Source organism: Oncorhynchus keta, chromosome 30 (genome assembly GCF_023373465.1).
Source record: "Oncorhynchus keta strain PuntledgeMale-10-30-2019 chromosome 30, Oket_V2, whole genome shotgun sequence".
NCBI classification, from domain to species: Eukaryota; Metazoa; Chordata; class Actinopteri; order Salmoniformes; family Salmonidae; genus Oncorhynchus; species Oncorhynchus keta.
Window position 1 is genome coordinate 42,006,792 of NC_068450.1, and position 17,996 is coordinate 42,024,787.

The window sequence follows — 17,996 nt, forward strand, 5'->3', positions numbered from 1 at the left end:
TAGCACGCGCTCCAGCAGGTGTATCTCACTGATCATCCCTAAAGCCAACACCTCATTTGGCCGCCTTTCGTTCCAGTACTCTGCTGCCTGTGACTGGAACGAATTGCAAAAATCGCTGAAGTTGGAGACTTTTATCTCCTCTCCAACTTCAAACATCAGCTATCCGAGCAGCTAACCGATCGCTGCAGCTGTACATAGTCTATAGGTAAATAGCTCACCCTTTTTCACCTACCTCATTCCCATACTGTTTTTATACTGTTTTTATTTATTTACTTTTCTGCTCTTTTGCACACCAATATCTCTACCTGTACATGCCCATCTGATCATTTATCACTCCAGTGTTAATCTGCAAAATTGTATTATTCGCCTACCTCCTCATGCCTTTTGCACACATTGTATATAGACTGCCCATTTTTTTCTACTGTGTTATTGACTTGCTAATTGTTTACTCCATGTGTAACTCTGTGTTGTCTGTTCACACTGCTATGCTTTATCTTGGCCAGGTCGCAGTTGCAAATGAGAACTTGTTCTCAACTAGCCTACCTGGTTAAATAAAGGTGAAATAAATAAAAATAAAAAAATTGTAGGATTTTTAATGAATTTATTTGCAAATTATGGTGGAAAATAAGTATTTGGTCAATAAAAGTTTCTCAATACTTTGTTATATACCCTTTGTTGGCAATGACAGAGGTCAAACGTTTTCTGTAAGTCTTCACAAGGTTTTCACACACTGTTGCTGGTATTTTGGCCCATTCCTCCATGCAGATCTCCTCTAGAGAAGTGACGTTTTGGGGCCGTTGCTGGGCAACACAGACTTTCAACTCCCTCCAAAGATTTTCTATGGGGTTAAGATCTGGAGACTGGCTAGGCCACTCCAGGACCTTGAAATGCTTCTTACGAAGCCACTCCTTCGTTGCCCGAGCGGTGTGTTTGGGATCATTGTCATGCTGAACGACCCAGCCACGTTTCATATTCAATGCCCTTGCTGATGGAAGGAGGTTTTCACTCAAAATCTCACGATACATGGCCCCATTCATTCTTTCCTTTACACGGATCAGTCGTCCTGGTCCCTTTGCAGAAAAACAGCCCCAAAGCATGATGTTTCCACCCCCATGCTTCACAGTAGGTATGGTGTTCTTTGGATGCAATTCAGCATTCTTTTTCCTCCAAACACGACGAGTTGAGTTTTTACCAAAAAGTTATATTTTGGTTTCATCTGACCATATGACATTCTCCCAATCTTCTTCTGGATCATTCAAATGCTCTCCAGCAAACTTCAGACGGGCCTGGACATGTACTGGCTTAAGCAGGGGGACACGTCTGGCACTGCAGGATTTGAGTCCCTGGTGGTGTAATGTGTTACTGATGGTTGGCTTTGTTACTTTGGTCCCAGCTCTCTGCAGGTCATTCACGAGGTCCCCCCGTGGGGTTCTGGAATTTTTGCTCTTGTGATCATTTTGACCCCACGGGGTGAGATCTTGCGTGGAGCCCCAGATCGAGGGAGATTATCAGTGGTCTTGTATGTCTTCCATTTCCTAATAATTGCTCCCACAGTTGATTTCTTCAAACCAAGCTGCTTACCTATTGCAGATTCAGTTTTCCCAGCCTGGTGCAGGTCTACAATTTTGTTTCTGGTGTCCTTTGACAGCTCTTTGGTCTTGGCCATAGTGGAGTTTGGATTGTGACTGTTTGAGGTTGTGGACATGTGTCTATTATGATAACAAGTTCAAACAGGTGCCATTAATACAGGTAACGAGTGGAGGACACTTAAAGAAGAAGTTACAGATCTGTGAGAGCCAGAAATCTTGCTTGTTTGTAGGTGACCAAATACTTATTTTCCACCATAATTTGCAAATAAATTCATAAAAAAATCCTACAATGTGATTATCTGGATTTTTTTTCCCTCATTTGGTCTGTCATAGTTGAAGTGTACCTATGATGACAATTACAGTCCTCCCTCATCTTTTTAAGTGGGAGAACTTGCACAATTGGTGGCTGACTAAATACTTTTTTGCCCCACTGTATGTACATACTACCTCAATCAGCCTGACAAACCGGTGTCTGTATGTTTCCTCGCTACTTTTATAGCCTCGCTACTGTCTAAATACTTTTTTGCCCCACTGTAGATATGGTTAAAGTGACTGTGCATATATGATGAACAGAGAGTAGCAGTAGCGTAAAAGAGGGGTTGGCAGGTGGTGGAACACAATGCAGATAGCCCGGGTAGCCAATGTGCGGGAGCACTGGATGGTCGGCTCAATTGAGGTAGTATGTACATGAATGTATAGTTAAAATGACTATGCATATATGATAAACAGAGAGTAGCAGCAGAGTAAAAAGAGGGGTTGTGGGGGCACATGATGAAAATAATCCGGGTAGCCATTTGATTACCTATTCAGGAGTCTTATTGTTTAGGGGTAAAAACGGTTGAGAAGCATTTTTGTCCTAGACTTGGCACTCCGGCACCGCTTGCCATGCGGTAGTAGAGAGAACAGTCTATGACTGGGGTGGCTGGGGTCTTTGCCAATTTTTAGGGCCTTCCTCTGACAACGCCTGGTGTAGAGGTCCTGGATGGCAGGCAGTTTAGCCCAAGTTATGTACTGGGGCGTACGCACTACCCTCTGTAGTGCCTTGCGGTCATAGGCCGAGCAATGCCGTACCAGGCAGTGATGCACCCATGCTCTCGATGTTGCAGCTGTAGAACCTTTTGAGGATCTCAGGACCCATTGCCAAGTCGTTTTAGTTTCCTGAGGGGGAATAGGCTTTGTCGTGCCTTCACAAATCTCTTGGTGTGTTTGGACCATTCTAGTTTGTTGTTGATCCGAGGAACTTGAAGCTCTCAACCTGCTACACTACAGCCCCGTCGATGAGAATGGGGGAGTGTTCGGTCCTCCTTTTCCTGTAGTCCACAATCATCTCCTTCGTCTTAGTTACAATGAAGGATAGGTTGTTATTCTGGCACCACATGGCCAGCTCTCTGACCTCCCTATAGGCTGTCTCGTCGTTGTCGGTGATCAGGCCTACCACTGTTGTGTTGTCTGCAAACTTAATGATAGTGTTGGAGTCGTGTCTGGCCATGCAGTCGTGGGTGAACAGGGAGTACAGGAGGGGACTGAGCACGCACCCCTGGGGAGCTCCTGTGTTGAGGATCAGCGTGGCAGATGTGTTGCTACCTACCCTCACCACCTGGAGGCGGCCTGTCAGGAGGTCCAGGATCTAGTTGCAGAGGGAGGTGTTTAGTCCCAGGATCCTTAGCTTAGTGATGAGCTTTGAGGGTACTATGGTGTTGAACACTGAGCTGTAGTCAATGAATAGCATTCTCACATAAGTGTTGCTTTTGTCCAGGTGGGAAAAGACAGTGTGGAGTGCAATAGAGATTGCATCATCTGTGGATCTGTTTGGGCAGTATGCAAATTGGAGTGGGTCTAGGGTTTCTGGGATAATGGTGTTGATGTGAGCCATGACCAGCCTTTCAAAGCACTTCATGGCTACGGACGTGAGTGCTATGGGTCTGTAGTCATTTCGGCAGGTTGCCTTTGTGTTCTTGGGCACAGGGACTATGGTGGTCTCCTTGAAACATGTTGGTATTACAGACTCAGTCAGGGACATGAAGAAAATGTCAGTGAAGACACCTGCCAGTTGGTCAGCACATGCCCGGAGCACACGTCCTGGTAATCCATCTGCCCTTGCGTATGTTGACCTGTTGAAAAGGTCTTACACGTTGGCTACGGAGAGCGTGATCCCACAGTCGTCCGGAACAGCTAATGCTCTTATGCATGCCTCAGTGTTACTTGCCTCGACGCGAGCATTGAAGTTATTTAGCTCATCTGGTAGGCTCGTGTCACTGGGCAGCTCGCGTCCGTACGTCTCTTTGTAGTCTGTAATAGTTTGCAAGCCTTGCCAAAAAAGAGGAATGTCGGAGCCGGTGTAGTATGATTCAATCTTAGCCCTGTATTGATGCTTTACCTGTTTTAATGGTTCGTCGCAGGGCATAGCAGGATTTCTTGTAAGCTTCCGAGTTAGAGTCCCGCACCTTGAAAGCGGCAGCTCTACCCTTTAGCTCAGTGCGTATGTTGCCTGTAATCCATGGCTTCTGGTTGGGGTATGTACGTACAGTCACTGTGGGGACGACGTCCTCGATGCACTTATTGAAAAAGCCAGTGACTGATGTGGTGTACTCCTCAATACCATTGGAAGAATGCCAGAACATGTTCCAGTCTCTGATAGCAAAACAGTCCTGTACTTTAGCATCTGCTTCATCTGAGCACTTTTTTATAGACCAAGTCACTGGTGCTTCCTGGTTTCATTTTTGCTTGTAAGCAGGAATCAGGAGGATAGAGGTGTGGTCGGATTTACCAAATGGAGGGCGAGGGAGAGCTTTGTACGAATCTCTGTGTGTGTTGAGTACAGGTGATCTAGATTTTTATCCCCTCTGGTTGCACATTTAAGATGTTGATGAAAATTTGGTAGAACTGATTTAAATTTCCCTACATTAAAGTCTCCGGCCACTAGGGGAGCCACCTCTGGGTAAGTGGTTTCCTGTCTGCTTATTTCCTTATACAGCTGTCTGAGTGCAGTCTTATTGCCAGCATCTGTCTGTGGTGGTAAATAAACAGACGCAAAAAGTATATCTGAAAACTCTCTAGGCAAGTAGTGTGACGTGCAATTTATCACAATATACTCTACTTCAGGCGAGCAAAATCTAGAGACTTCCTTAGATTCGTGCATCAGCTGTTCACAAATATGCACAGACCCCCCCCTCTTTGTCCTCTGTACCTGTATCGCCTCGTCTTGCAAATAACTTGGATGATGGCCCTGTCGGGTTTGGAGAATGTCTTGTGCGTCTTGCTTGTTGAAGAAAAAATCTTTGTCTAATCCGAGGTGATTATATCCAGAAGCTCTTTTTTGCCGTAAGCTAGCTAGCCAGCTAACTAGTGACCAGCATTAGTGGCTAAAACGATTTAACTAAAACTTGCTAAGAAAAGACAAACTAGCTGCTTGCAAATGTAAGAGGCAGAAACTAATAGTGTAATTATAGAACTCTGTGTGGCTCCATTGGTAGAGCATGGCACTTGCAATGCCAGGGATGAAGGTTCGAGTCCCAAGGGAGACCGGTCTGCTAAATGACCAAATAAAATTACAAAATGATTTAGATTAAGAAGAAAAGTGGAAACAGAATTGTTGCATTGGCCATGTAGACTAAGTGACAGGTGGCGGGGCTAGGACTCGGAGAGTGGCACGGAGAGGGATGACTTAAGTAGTGGTTTAAACTATAAAAATGGACGTTACACATGGCATTTAACATTCAAATACCGCTATAGACGATAAAGTAAAAACCCAAACCGGTATGTGCATCAATACCGGTATACCGCCTAAGTGAAAAGCTGACGACAGTCGTTTTCCAGAAATAGGATCTTGGGAGTGATCAGGGAAAATAGGGAGGAGCAACACTGTCAACAGCATGGATACTGCTGCATCTAAACCATCTGAGAGCAGGATAGGGAGAAATTCCTGTTTGTCTGTACGACATGAAATACGCCAGCAAACAACCCAAGCCTAATGAGGGCAGCAAAACAGAAACAAAGGGTGGCCTACCTTTGCAAAGTAATTCAGCACAATAGCTAACATGCTTTAACAAGGAGCACTGAGACATTATTAGAGAATAGCTAAGCTTCAAGTGACAGCTACAATTGTCACTTCAGGATAAAGCTCAGAGAACCTGTTCATTTCACCCAATCAGTTAGCAGCAGCAATGGGCTCAGACCATTTCACACACAAATGTTTGGGCACTTTTCAATCAGATCCGCTTTAGCCGACATCCGCATAGCAGTTGTTTTGGTGGTGTCGGAAGTGGAACAGAGTTAGAGCTGTCAAATCCACAAAAGGCTCCTGGCATTATACCTAAAGCGGACATTGCCATTGGCTGCACAGAGTTGCATTAACAGAAATCTCATGAAGCCTTGTTTACAAGATTGAACACTGGAATGTGCGATGTAATTAAGATTGCCATTATTAGTGGAATGATTTTTCAATTTGAGCGAAACACACCTACACTTTCTCTTTCTGAATTTCTAACAGGACACCGCCAAAAGCTATGCGGGTGTCTGCTATGGCTGGTTAAATCCTAATCTGATTCAATCTAGGCCTTACACTATCATTTAACCGTGACACAAATTGTGTTTTTGTGAGTCCTCCCCTCAGACCTTCTCCAATGCAAGGAGAGAGAGGATACAAGGAATCTAGAAAAAAAATAAGAATAAAGAAAGAGAAAACATATTCCATCTTTGGAAAGAAGCAGAGTTCAAAGGCTCTTAGTAAAAGACCTGTTAGCAGTGTGCTTGGTTTGTTGCTCCAAGTTTCTTGGTTATTGATCCATTTACCACCTAGTGTGATGGACTCCTACTGAGATGAATCAACATGTTCTCAATAAAATACAGCTATGTGATGTTAGGTAGTGTGCGTGTGCCTACCCGTGCAAAGCAATTCAGTACAGACTTTTGGCCATTTTTCCTCGTTACTTGATAGCCTCAAGGGGCGGTATACATCAGTAGGTCTCTAACCGTTGAAAGCTGCTAGAGATCCAGTCCATGAGACACTTACACTAACAAGCCAAAGGCCCTAGACTTAGGACTCACTACAGGTTTTCAAAACATTGGATGGAAGTGTCCCATCTGTTGAATAAACGACTCAAGACAATGGCATCACGATACAGATCATACAGGGTAAAAATCCTAAACTGAATGCGCTCATGCTTCAAATAAGTGTGAGATGAAGCTAGACAGGCACAGGCCTATGTGAGTCATTTAGGCGAGGTGGCCCCTCCCTCCATCAGTTCTCTCGTCCCCAGCCGGACCATAGATTGTTTACCTGTGCCGTGACAAGGTGAGGGTGGAGGGGGTTTCTATTTGTCACTTCCAAACTCATTCCCCTTCTCCCTCATACCACAATAACGAGGGCTGAGTGAACCAAGTTTTACCTGGCGTTGCTAAGCAACCATCCTCTTTTTCTCGCCCTCTGAATTTTTCCCAAAACGAGGACAAATGCAATGTAGCGTGTGATGCCTTGATAGGGCTCAATGACAATGATGGTGTATGCGAACAAGGGAAATGTGGATATCAATGGACATGTACAGCAGAGGAGGTTGGTGGGATGAGCTATAGGAAGGTGGGCTCACAAAACAACTATAAATTCTAGAAATTAATGAACAAATAATGAAAGCATTATTTTTTTTTACTTATAAAGGTGTGCAACCTGACAATATATTCTCATTTACATTGTGTAATTTATTGATGGTCCCCAACTAGCCCCGACGGCTATCCAAAGTCAACCAACTTTGCCACAGTCACACACCAGCCGGCTGTAGCTGATTGGCAACAAATAATTAGGCTAACTCTTCCCAACTGTGAACACACACAAGAGACACCTACATCAAACCACACCCCAAAACCAACTCAAGTTTAAATTCAGTCATGGCCACTAGCATTAATGAACCAAATCTAAAATGAGGCCAAAATGCAGTCACCATTTAATGTCAGGCACTGCGCAGAACATTTCTCTCACAGTTCAGCTGACTGCGGTTGAAGTGTTGACACTACACACTATATTTGTGGAACATTGTGCTCCAAAGACAGATGTTGCACCCTTCAAAAGGAATCAGGCAAACCCATTACCTGTGAAAAGAATGCAAAGGCCTATACATGCACACTACCTAACTTCATATAGCTGTATTTTTTATATTTTATTGGAACATGTTGATTCATCTCAGTAGGAGTCCATCACACTCTGTGGTAATTAGATCAATAGCCAAGCACACTGCTAACAGGTAGCTATCTCCTACTAAGAGCCTTTGTTTGGACTCTGCTTCATTCCAAAGATGCCATATCAAATAAAATAGTATTTGTCACATGCGCCAAACACAACAGGTATTACAGTGACCTTACAGTAAAATGTTTACTTACAAGCCCTTAACCAACAATGCAGTTAATGAAAAAAAGTGTTAAGTAAAAAATGAATAAAGGAGAAAAAAAACGGTCACTTTCTCAATGAATCTTTTCTCGATTCCTTGCATCCTCCTCAAGATGCATTGGGGAATAAGTTCTGAGGGGAGGAATCACAGAAAGACCATTTGGCACGGTAAAATGATTGTGTAAGGCCTAGATTCAATCAGAGCAAGAGTTAACCGGCCATAGTAGACACCCGCATAGCGGATGTTTTGGCAGTGTCAGAGGTGCAACTGCATTGGGAGCCATCAATTCGGGTGAGCAGCTGCTCTTGCGATCATTTTCAAGAAGATTCACCCGCCACACTACAGTTAGAAACTCAGAAAGAGAAAGTGTAGGCTATATAGAAATACCGGCCTCACCCTACTAGAATCTGAAGTCAAATGTCTACTGTTTGCTGATGATCTGGTGCTTCTGTCACCAACCAAGGATGGCCTACAGCAGCACCTAGATATTCTGCACAGATTCTGCCAGACCTGTGCCCTGACAGTAAATCTCAGTAAGACCAAAATAATGGTGTTCCAAAAAAGGTCCAGTCGCCAGGACCACAATTACAAATTCCACCTAGACACCGTTGCCCTAGAGCACACACAAAAAAACTATACATACCTTGGCCTAAACATCAGCGCCACAGGTAACTTCCACAAAGCTGTGAATCTGAGATCTGAGAGACAAGGCAAGAAGGAACATAAAATTCAACATGCCAATTAGGATCTGGCTAAAAATACTTGAATCATTTATATAACCCATTGCCCTTTATGGTTGTGAGGTCTGGAGTCCGCTCTCCAACCAAGAATTCACAAAATGGGACAAACACCAAATAAAGACTCTGCATGTAGAATTCTGCAAAAAATATCCTCCATGTAGAACGCCAAATAATGCATGCAGAGCAGGACAATGCCCGCTAATGATCAAAATCCAGAAAAGAGCTGTTAAAGTCTACAACCACTTAAAAGGTAGCGATTTCCAAACCTTCCATAACAAAGCCATCACCCACAGAGAGATGAACCTGGAGAAGAGTCCCCTAAGCAAGCTGGTCCTGGGACTCTGTTTACAAACACACCCCACAGAGCCCCAGGACAGCAACACAACAAGACCCAACCAAATCACGAGAAAACAAAAAGATAATTCTTTCCAATGTATCAAGTAATTAACAAAAAATACAGAGCAAACTAGAATGCTATTTGGCCCTAAACAGAGTACACAGTGGCAGAATACCTGACCACTGTGACTGACCCAAACCTAATGACAGCTTTGACTATGTACAGACTCAGTGAGCATAGCCTTGCTATTGAGAAAGGCCGCCGTAGGCAGACCTGGCTCTCAAGAGAAGACAGGCTATGTGCACACTGCCCACAAAATGTGGAAACTGAGCTGCACATCCTAACCTCCTGCCCAATGTATGACCATATTAGAGACACACATTACCCTCAGATTACACAGACACACAAAGAATTCAAAAACAAACCCGATTTTTGATAAACTTCCATATCTACTGGGTGAAATACCACAGTGTGCCATCACAGCAGCAATATTTGTGACCTGTTGCCACAAGAAAAGGTCAACCAGTGAAGAACAAACAACATTGTAAATACAACCCATATTTATGCTCATCTATTTTTCCTTTTGTACTTTAACCATTTGTACATCATTACAACACTGTATATAGACAATGACATTTGTAATGTCTTTATTATTTTGGAACTTCTGTGAGTGGAATGTTCACTGTTCATTTTTATTTCACTTTTGTATTTTATCTACCTCACTTGTTTTGGCAATGTTAACATGTTTCCCATGCAAATAAAGCCCCTTGAATTGAAATAATTACGCTAGAAAAATAATTAAATGAAATAATGAGGATTTCGGCTAAAAAGGATCTGATTGAAAAGTGCCCTAACATTTTTGTGTGAAATGGAACTGAGCTGATTGATGCTGCGAACTGATTGGATGACAACTGTTGATGAAGCTGACACTTAAGTGGTCACTTGAAGCATAGCTTCTCTAATGTCTCAGGGCTCCTTGTTACAGCATGTTAGCTATTGTCATAGTGGATGGTGTGTTTGGTTGGAGTCCAGAGTCAGTCCTCCCTTTTTCTGTACAGTATACAAGCATCTTATATCACACAGCCCTGTGTATGTGTGGGAGCGTGCACGTAAGACCGACCTCTGGTCTTGTGCGTCATCGTTCCTTGACGGGCTCAGCATCGGATTCATTATGGATAGCTGTAGGGGAAGTGGATCTGTCAGTATTTTCCCCACTCACCTCCTCCAATGCCGTTCTACCCTTTTTATTTTCAGGTGCTTGGCATTTACCTAAATAACTTATGAAGATCACAGGGCTGAGCTTGCTTGCTGAGCTTGCTTGCTGAGCTTGCCTGCTGAGCTTGCCGATAAATTAAGAGTCGTAAACTCAGGAATCCAAAAGTAGCAACACTGTCTAATAAAATAAAACTTTTACAACAGAATACTTACAAATTTCCCCCTTTTCTTAATTTAGCCACATTGTGTTTAATGTCAATTTGATGCTGGCATGATCCTCACCACCACAAAGGCTCAATTGATGGTGACACAAACCCTGAAATGCATGGATCTTATCTTGTAAAAACAGTGCATTATAATGTGAAGCTAATTATGTCAAAATATGTAGAAAATTATTGGTGTCGTTTGGAAGCAAGTTGTATTGTATTTTCAAATTCCATTTGCTACGCATGGTCTTTAATTGTCCGTTTTTTTGTACATTTCTCAAGTTCACACAATGGGAGGCTGTCTGGATGTTCATGGGGTTGTGGCTGTAGACTAAACTTCTTTACACCATGCGATAATGTGAGTTTTGTGATCTGATCAATATGATCAGGTGACAATGTGGGCAGCAGCCTCTCGGAGTTGGTGATGGCTGTTTAGCAGTCTGATGGCCTTGTTATTGAGAAACAGCTTCTGTCTCTCAGTCCCATCTTTGATGCACCTGTACTGACCTCGCCTTCCGGATGATAGCGGTGTGAACAAGCAGTGGGTTGTCTTTTTGGCCTTCCTGTGACATTGTGTGCTGTAGGTGTCATGGAGGGCAGGTAGTTTGCCCCCGGTGATGCGTTGTGCACAGCACCACCCTCTGGAAATCCTTGCGGTTGAGGGCAATGCAGTTGCCATACCAGGCTGTGATGCAGCCCGACAGGATGCTCTCGATTGTGCATCTGTAAAAGTTTGTCAGTTTTTTTTTGCTCCTTCACCACACTGTCTGTGTGGGTCGACCATTTCAGTTTCTGTGATGTGTACGCCCAGGAACTTAACTTCCCACCTTCTCCACTGCTGACCCCTTGATGTGGATAGGGGGACGCTCCCTCTGCTGTTTCCTGAAGTCCACGAGCATCTCATTTGTTTTGCTGACGTTGAGTGAGGTTGTTTTCCTGACACCAAACTCGAGCGTCCTCATCTCCTCCCTGTTGGCTGTCTCGTCGTTGTTGGTGATCAAGCCCACAACTGTTGTGTCGTCTGCAAACTTGATGATTGAGTTGGAGGCGTGCATGGCCACGCAGTCATGGGTGAACAGGGAGTACAGGAGAGGGCTGAGCACACACCCTTATGGACTGGGATAGGGAGCGATTTAAATATGTCCGTAAACACACCAGCCAGCTGGTCTGCGCATGCTCTGAGGACGTGGCTAGGGATGCCGTCTGGGCCAGTAGCCTTGATAGGGTTAACATGTTTAAATGTTTTACTCACGTCAGCCACTGAGAAGGAGAGAGGGGGGGTGCAGACTTTTAACGAGCCGCGACGGTGGCACTGTATTATCCTCGAAGCGGTCAAAGGTGTTTAGTTTGTCTGGAAGTGTGACTTTGGTATTCGTGACTTGGCTGTTTTTGTTTTTTTAGTCCATGATTTCCTGTAGACCCTGCCACATACGTCTCGTGTCTGAGCCGTTAAATTGCGACTCCACCTTGTCCCTGTACAGGCATTTTGCTTGTTTTATTGCCTTGGAGGGAATAACTACACTATTTATATTCAGCCATATCGCCAGACCTCTTTCCATGGTTAAATGCGGTGGATTGCGCTTTGAGTTTTTCACGAATGCCGCCATCCTTCCAGTTTCTGGTTAGGGTAGATTTTAATAGTTAGTGGTTACGACATCGCCAATGCATATTTATAAAATGCACTCACCGAGTCAGCGTACAGATCAATGTCATTCTCTGAGGCTAATTGGAACATATTCCAGTCCGGGTGATCAAAACAATCTTGGAGCGTGGCTTCCTGTTGGTCAGTCCAGCATTGAATGTTTCTCGTTACTGGTACATCCTGTTTGAGTTTCTGCCTATAAGCTGGCACGAACAAGATGGCGTCGTGGTCAGATTTTCCAAAGGGAGGGCGGGGGAGGGCTTTGTAGGCATCGCGGAAGTTAGAGTAGCAGTGGTCGAGAGTATTAGCCCTACGTGTCGTGCAGTCAATATGCTGATAAAATTAGGTAACTTTGATCTCAAATTTGCTTTGTTAAAATCCCCAGTCACTATAAATGCAACCTCTGGGTATATCGTTTCCAGGTTACATAAAGTCGAGTGAAGTTCCTTGAGGGCCGTCTTGGTGTTCCTTGAGGGCCATCTTGGTGTTCCTTGAGGGCCATCTTGGTGTTCACTTGAGGGGAGGGATGTACACAGCTGTGACTATAACTGACAAGAATTATGTTGGTAGGTAGAATGGCCAGCATTTGATTGTAAGGAATTCTAGGTGGGTGAGCATAAGGACTTGAGTTCCTGCGTGTTGTTATCATCGCACCATGAGTTGTTAATCATAAAGCATACACCCCCACCCTTCCTCTTCCCAGAGAGGTGTTTATCTCTGTCGTCGCAATGCATGGAGAAGCCCGGTGGCTGGACCGATTCCGGCAACATATCCAGAGAGAGCCATGTTTTTGTGAAACAGAGAATGTTAGTCTCTGTCTCTCTGGAAGGCAACCCTTGCTCAAATCTCCTCTACCGAGTAGTATATTCAGGAGCAGTGCGCGATGTGCCCGTTAAGGTAGCCCTACCAAAAGACCGCTCCTTCTGCGTCACTGTTTTTTTCAGTCAGCTGATGGGATTAGATCCATTATCCTGGGTGGTGGTCCGAAGAGAGGATCTGCTTCGGGAAAGTCGTATTCCTGGTTGTAATGTTGGTAACTTGACGTTGTTCTTATATCCAATAGTTCTTCCTGGGCTGAAAGGAATAAGACTTAAGATTTCCTGGGGTAAAAATGTAAGAAATAATACATAAAAAAACGAAATACTGCAGTTTCCAAGAACGCGAAGCAAGGCGACCATCTCTGTCGGCGTAATCGTATTCCCAGCTATTAGGTCAGTTAGACAGGTAGACCTTAGATGCGGGTGTCGGCTAGCACGGATCTGATACAATCTAGCCCTAAGTACCTATCTTGCAACATAGTTCAACTTCGGAACGATGAACCGTTGTCATAATGGAGAAAAACAAATTAACAGTTTGTGGGTTGACTTGTTTGGAATGAGTAAGAACTAAGATTACTCATGGTGGCGATTTTATATTCTAATTAAATCATTTTAAAGTGGCTATAGGATCAAAATTCTCCATCAATTAGCCATAACATGACTAATTATAAGCAAATTCAACCGCAGGCAAAATAACCCGCTGGTATATTAAGAGTAGTCTGAATGCTGAGCAGTCAGTCCTGATGAGGCTGTGCAACATGCCTTCTCATTTTATCCGCTCTCATGCTGGAACAGATCATCAGAATCGAGGAAGGGAAGCAGAGTGAGAGAGAGGGTAGAAGGAGGGGGGTAGAGAGACAGATTGAGAAAGGCGGAGAGTTCAAGATGCCAGAGCCTACAACCTGTATCCATTAGGGAGAGAAGAGAGATGGGAGAGGTATAAAGATGCCCTGCTGTGAGTCCCAGAGTGTCTGGAGGTGAGTGTGAAGGAGTGAGATAGACAGAGGAGATGGCCCATGTAATGGAGTTGTCAGCACCCGAGCCAATCCCTCCTAGCCTTCCGTGAACACATGGGAGACCGACATGGAGCTAATAGCCAGGGCTGCCACCTCTCCTGTGACATCTTGTTATACCAATGGAGATTATCAGGACCGCTTTGGGTGGGAGACTTGGTCATGTAGCAGGGAGGAAGGGGGCTGTGTGTGTTAGCTTAAAGATGGGAGGGGCTAAACAGAAAATTACTTTCCATCCATCCTCTGTCTTACAGAATAATGGGTCGCTTGTCCATTGTAAATTGTCTTAGAGAGCCATGTCTGAGAACAATTGGGATTCCCAGTTATGCATTTCGATCACTGCAAGGCGCCAGGCCTGAGACGTGTGCAGTATGGGTGTTTAGCTTGGGTTATGACTGACTGTTTAATATCATTGCAAATTGACCTCTCGCAGTTTACCCTGTAGAAATGTAGTACATTAGAGTGAGTCACGGATGAAGTAGAGAATGTTCCTGGAGTATTTGGACAATTCCATGTGTCTCAGTTCAAATGTCCTCTCCCACAGAAACACTTCTCAATAAACACAGACTTAACGATCTCGTTTCACACAGGGACCAATTCAGACTTATTCAGTCTTTTCTTACATCCCTTTCTTACACTCTTCTCAGTAGTTGGTATTCAGCCATTATGCAGGTGCGTAACGGGCTTTGCCGGCAAGGTCCCCTTGCGCATGCTGAATAAACGTAATTAAATCTGCTGAAAACCGGCCCACTTGCTGGCCAACAGATTTTTTTCGTGGAGTTTCTATTCATTAGGGTTTTCAGGACATTTATCAAAAGCCATCCCTTTAAATTTGGTGTAACTTTAATTTTCTCAACAGACTCACTAGAATATATGGAGAGAATAGTTCAGAATATTTGGGATCAATGAAGGAAAGCCAAATAAATACACACACATTCATCTCCTTTTCAGTACCAATTGGTATATTACAAAAATATAGAAGGGGTGTGAATACTTTTGCAATTCACTGTATGTGGATGCATGTGGCATTCCCGACAACTTTGAGAAACGAGGCTCTATTCAATCCGTATCGTGGAACTTCTCCTTTACAGTGCGATTGAAGTTTGAAGCAATGTTCCTGCTTTAGCAGAGACTGCATTCACAGTAAATACTGCATATGTCGGCTCAATCGGAAATTACCTTTACATTTCTATCGTGGAATCTGTAAGCAGCTTTACAGATTGAATATTGCACCTGTTGTTCACACACATCTCTGGTTAGTGTTTATTGGCTTATTTCACTGTAGAGCCTCTAGCCCTGCTCATTATACCTTATCCAACCTTTCTGTTCCAACACCCACACATGCGATGACATCACCTGGTTTCAATGATATTTCTAGAAACAATATCTCTCATCACTCAATACCTAGGTTTACCTCCACTGTATTCACATCCTACCATACCTTTGTCTGTACATTATACCTTGAAGCTATTTCATCACCCCCAGAAACCTCCTTTTACTCTCTGTTCCAGACGTTCTAGACAACCAATTCTCATAGCTTTTAGCTGTACCCTTATCCTCTGTTCCTCTGGTGATGTAGAGGTGAATCCAGGCCCTGCAATGCCTAGCTCCACTCCTATTCTCCAGGCGCTCTCTTTTGATGACTTCTGTAACCGTAATAGCCTTGGTTTCATGTATGTTAACACCAGAAGCCTCCTCCCCAAGTTTGTTTTATTCACTTTATTCACTGCTTTAGCACACTCTGCCAACCCGGATGTTCTAGCCATGTCTGAATCCTGGCTTAGGAAGACAAAAATTCTGAAATGTTCACCCGTAACTACATTTTCAGACAAGATAGAACGGCCAAAGGGGGCGGTGTTGCAATCTACTGCAAAGATAGCCTGCAGAGTTCTGTCCTACTATCCAGGTCTGTACCCCCAAAAATTGAACGTCTACTTTTAAAAATCCACCTCTCTAAAAACAAGTCTATCACCGTTGCCGCCTGCCCCCCATCTATCTTCAGAGCTCGTGCTGCTAGGCGACCTAAACTGGAACATATAAACACCCCAGCCATCCTACAATCTAAGCTTGATGCCCTCAATCTCACACAAATGATCAATGAACCTACCAGGTACCACCCCAAAGCCGTAAACATGGGTACACTCATATCATCCTAACCAACTTGCCCTCTTGTTAGTATAATTTAATTATGACAATGTGCTTTCATCAATTAAAAGCCCTTAATCTATTTTGAGAATTTGTAAGATTTCTTGTTTGCATAAAATAGACGCAGACAAGTCTTTAAATAATAGGTAATAGAATTTATTCTCAGAGCGCGCTACCACTTAAACACATGCATGAGTTTATATACAGATCAGGACGTCATTTCACAGCCTTAACCGAATCCCCTCCTCTCGACCGGGACAAAGTAAGGTGAAAGGTTCATTCTAACTTACTAACACACTCCCAGATAACTTTTGAACCCTCAACATTATCGATCACCACTGAACTGACAGTTTTAATTAACAGAAACCCTAGGAATGCACTCACTGCCTTATCTAAAAACCCCAGAGCTAAGTTTCAGTTGGGTCAACCATAGGCTAACGACCTTATGGGTTTACACAGTCCACAACCCATTTGTTCCTGCCTCGTTGGAATGGTGTTCATTAACATTTTATTACTCCTTGTCCTGTCACACAATTTCTTCTTATGAACTCATATTGTCTATTACTTATACAGAGTATAAGTTTACCGAGATACAATTCTATTTAAAATGGGGATATTGTTTATTCATTTATCCATAATAAATCCATAATAAATTCAACATCTCTAAATACACCTCCGCTGTTTTCAACCAAGATCTCAGCGATCACTGCCTCATTGCCTGCATCCGTAATGGGTCAGTGGTCAAACAACCTCCACTCATCACTGTCAAATGCTCCCTGAAACACTTCAGAAAGCAGGCCTTTCTAATCGACCTGGCCGGGGTATCCTGGAAGGATATTGATCTCATCCCGTCAGTAGAGGATGCCTGGTTATATTTTTTAAAATAAGCATACCCCATTCAAGAAATTTAGAACCAGGAACAGATATAGCCCTTGGTTCTCCCCAGACCTGACTGCCCTTAACCAACACAAAAACATCCTATGGAGTTCTGCATTCGCATCGAACAGCCCCCGTGAAATGCAGCTTTTCAGGGAAGCTAGAAACCAATATACACAGGCAGTTAGAAAACACAAGGCTAGCTTTTTCAAGCAGAAATTTGCTTCCTGCAACACTAACTCAAAAAAGTTAAGGGACACTAAAGTCTATGGAGAATAAGAACACCTCCTCCCAGCTGCCCACTGTACTGAAGATAGGAAACACTGTCACCACTGATAAATCCACTATAATTGAGAATTTCAATAAGCATTTTTCTACGGCTGGCCATGCTTTACACCTGGCTACCCCTACCACGGTCAACAGCACTGCACCCCCCACAGCAACTCACCCAAGCCTTCCCCATTTCTCCTTCTCCCAAATCCAGTCAGCTGATGTTCTGAAAAAGCTGCAAAATCTGGACCCCTACAAATCAACCGGGCTAGACAATCTGGACCCTTTCTTCCTAAAATTATCTGCCGAATTGTTGCCACCCCTATTACTAGCCTGTTCAACCTCTCTTTCGTGTCATCTGAGATTCCCAAAGATTGGAAAGCAGCTGCGGTCATCCACCTCTTCAAAGGGGGGGGGACACTCTTGACCCAAACTGCTACAGACCTATCTATCCTACCCTGCCTTTCTAAGGTCTTCGAAAGCCAAGTCAACAAACAGATTACCGACCATTCGAATCTCACCATACCTTCTACGCTATGCAATCTGGTTTCAGAGCTGGTCATGAGTGCACCTCAGCCATGCTCAAGGTCCTAAACGATATCTTAACCGCCATCGATAAGAAACAATCCTGTGCAGCCGTATTCATTGACCTGGCCAAGGCTTTCGACTCTGTCAATCACCACATCCTCATCGGCAGACTCGACAGCCTTGGTTTCTCAAATGATTGCCTCGCCTGCTTCACAAACTACTTCTCTGATGGAGATCAGT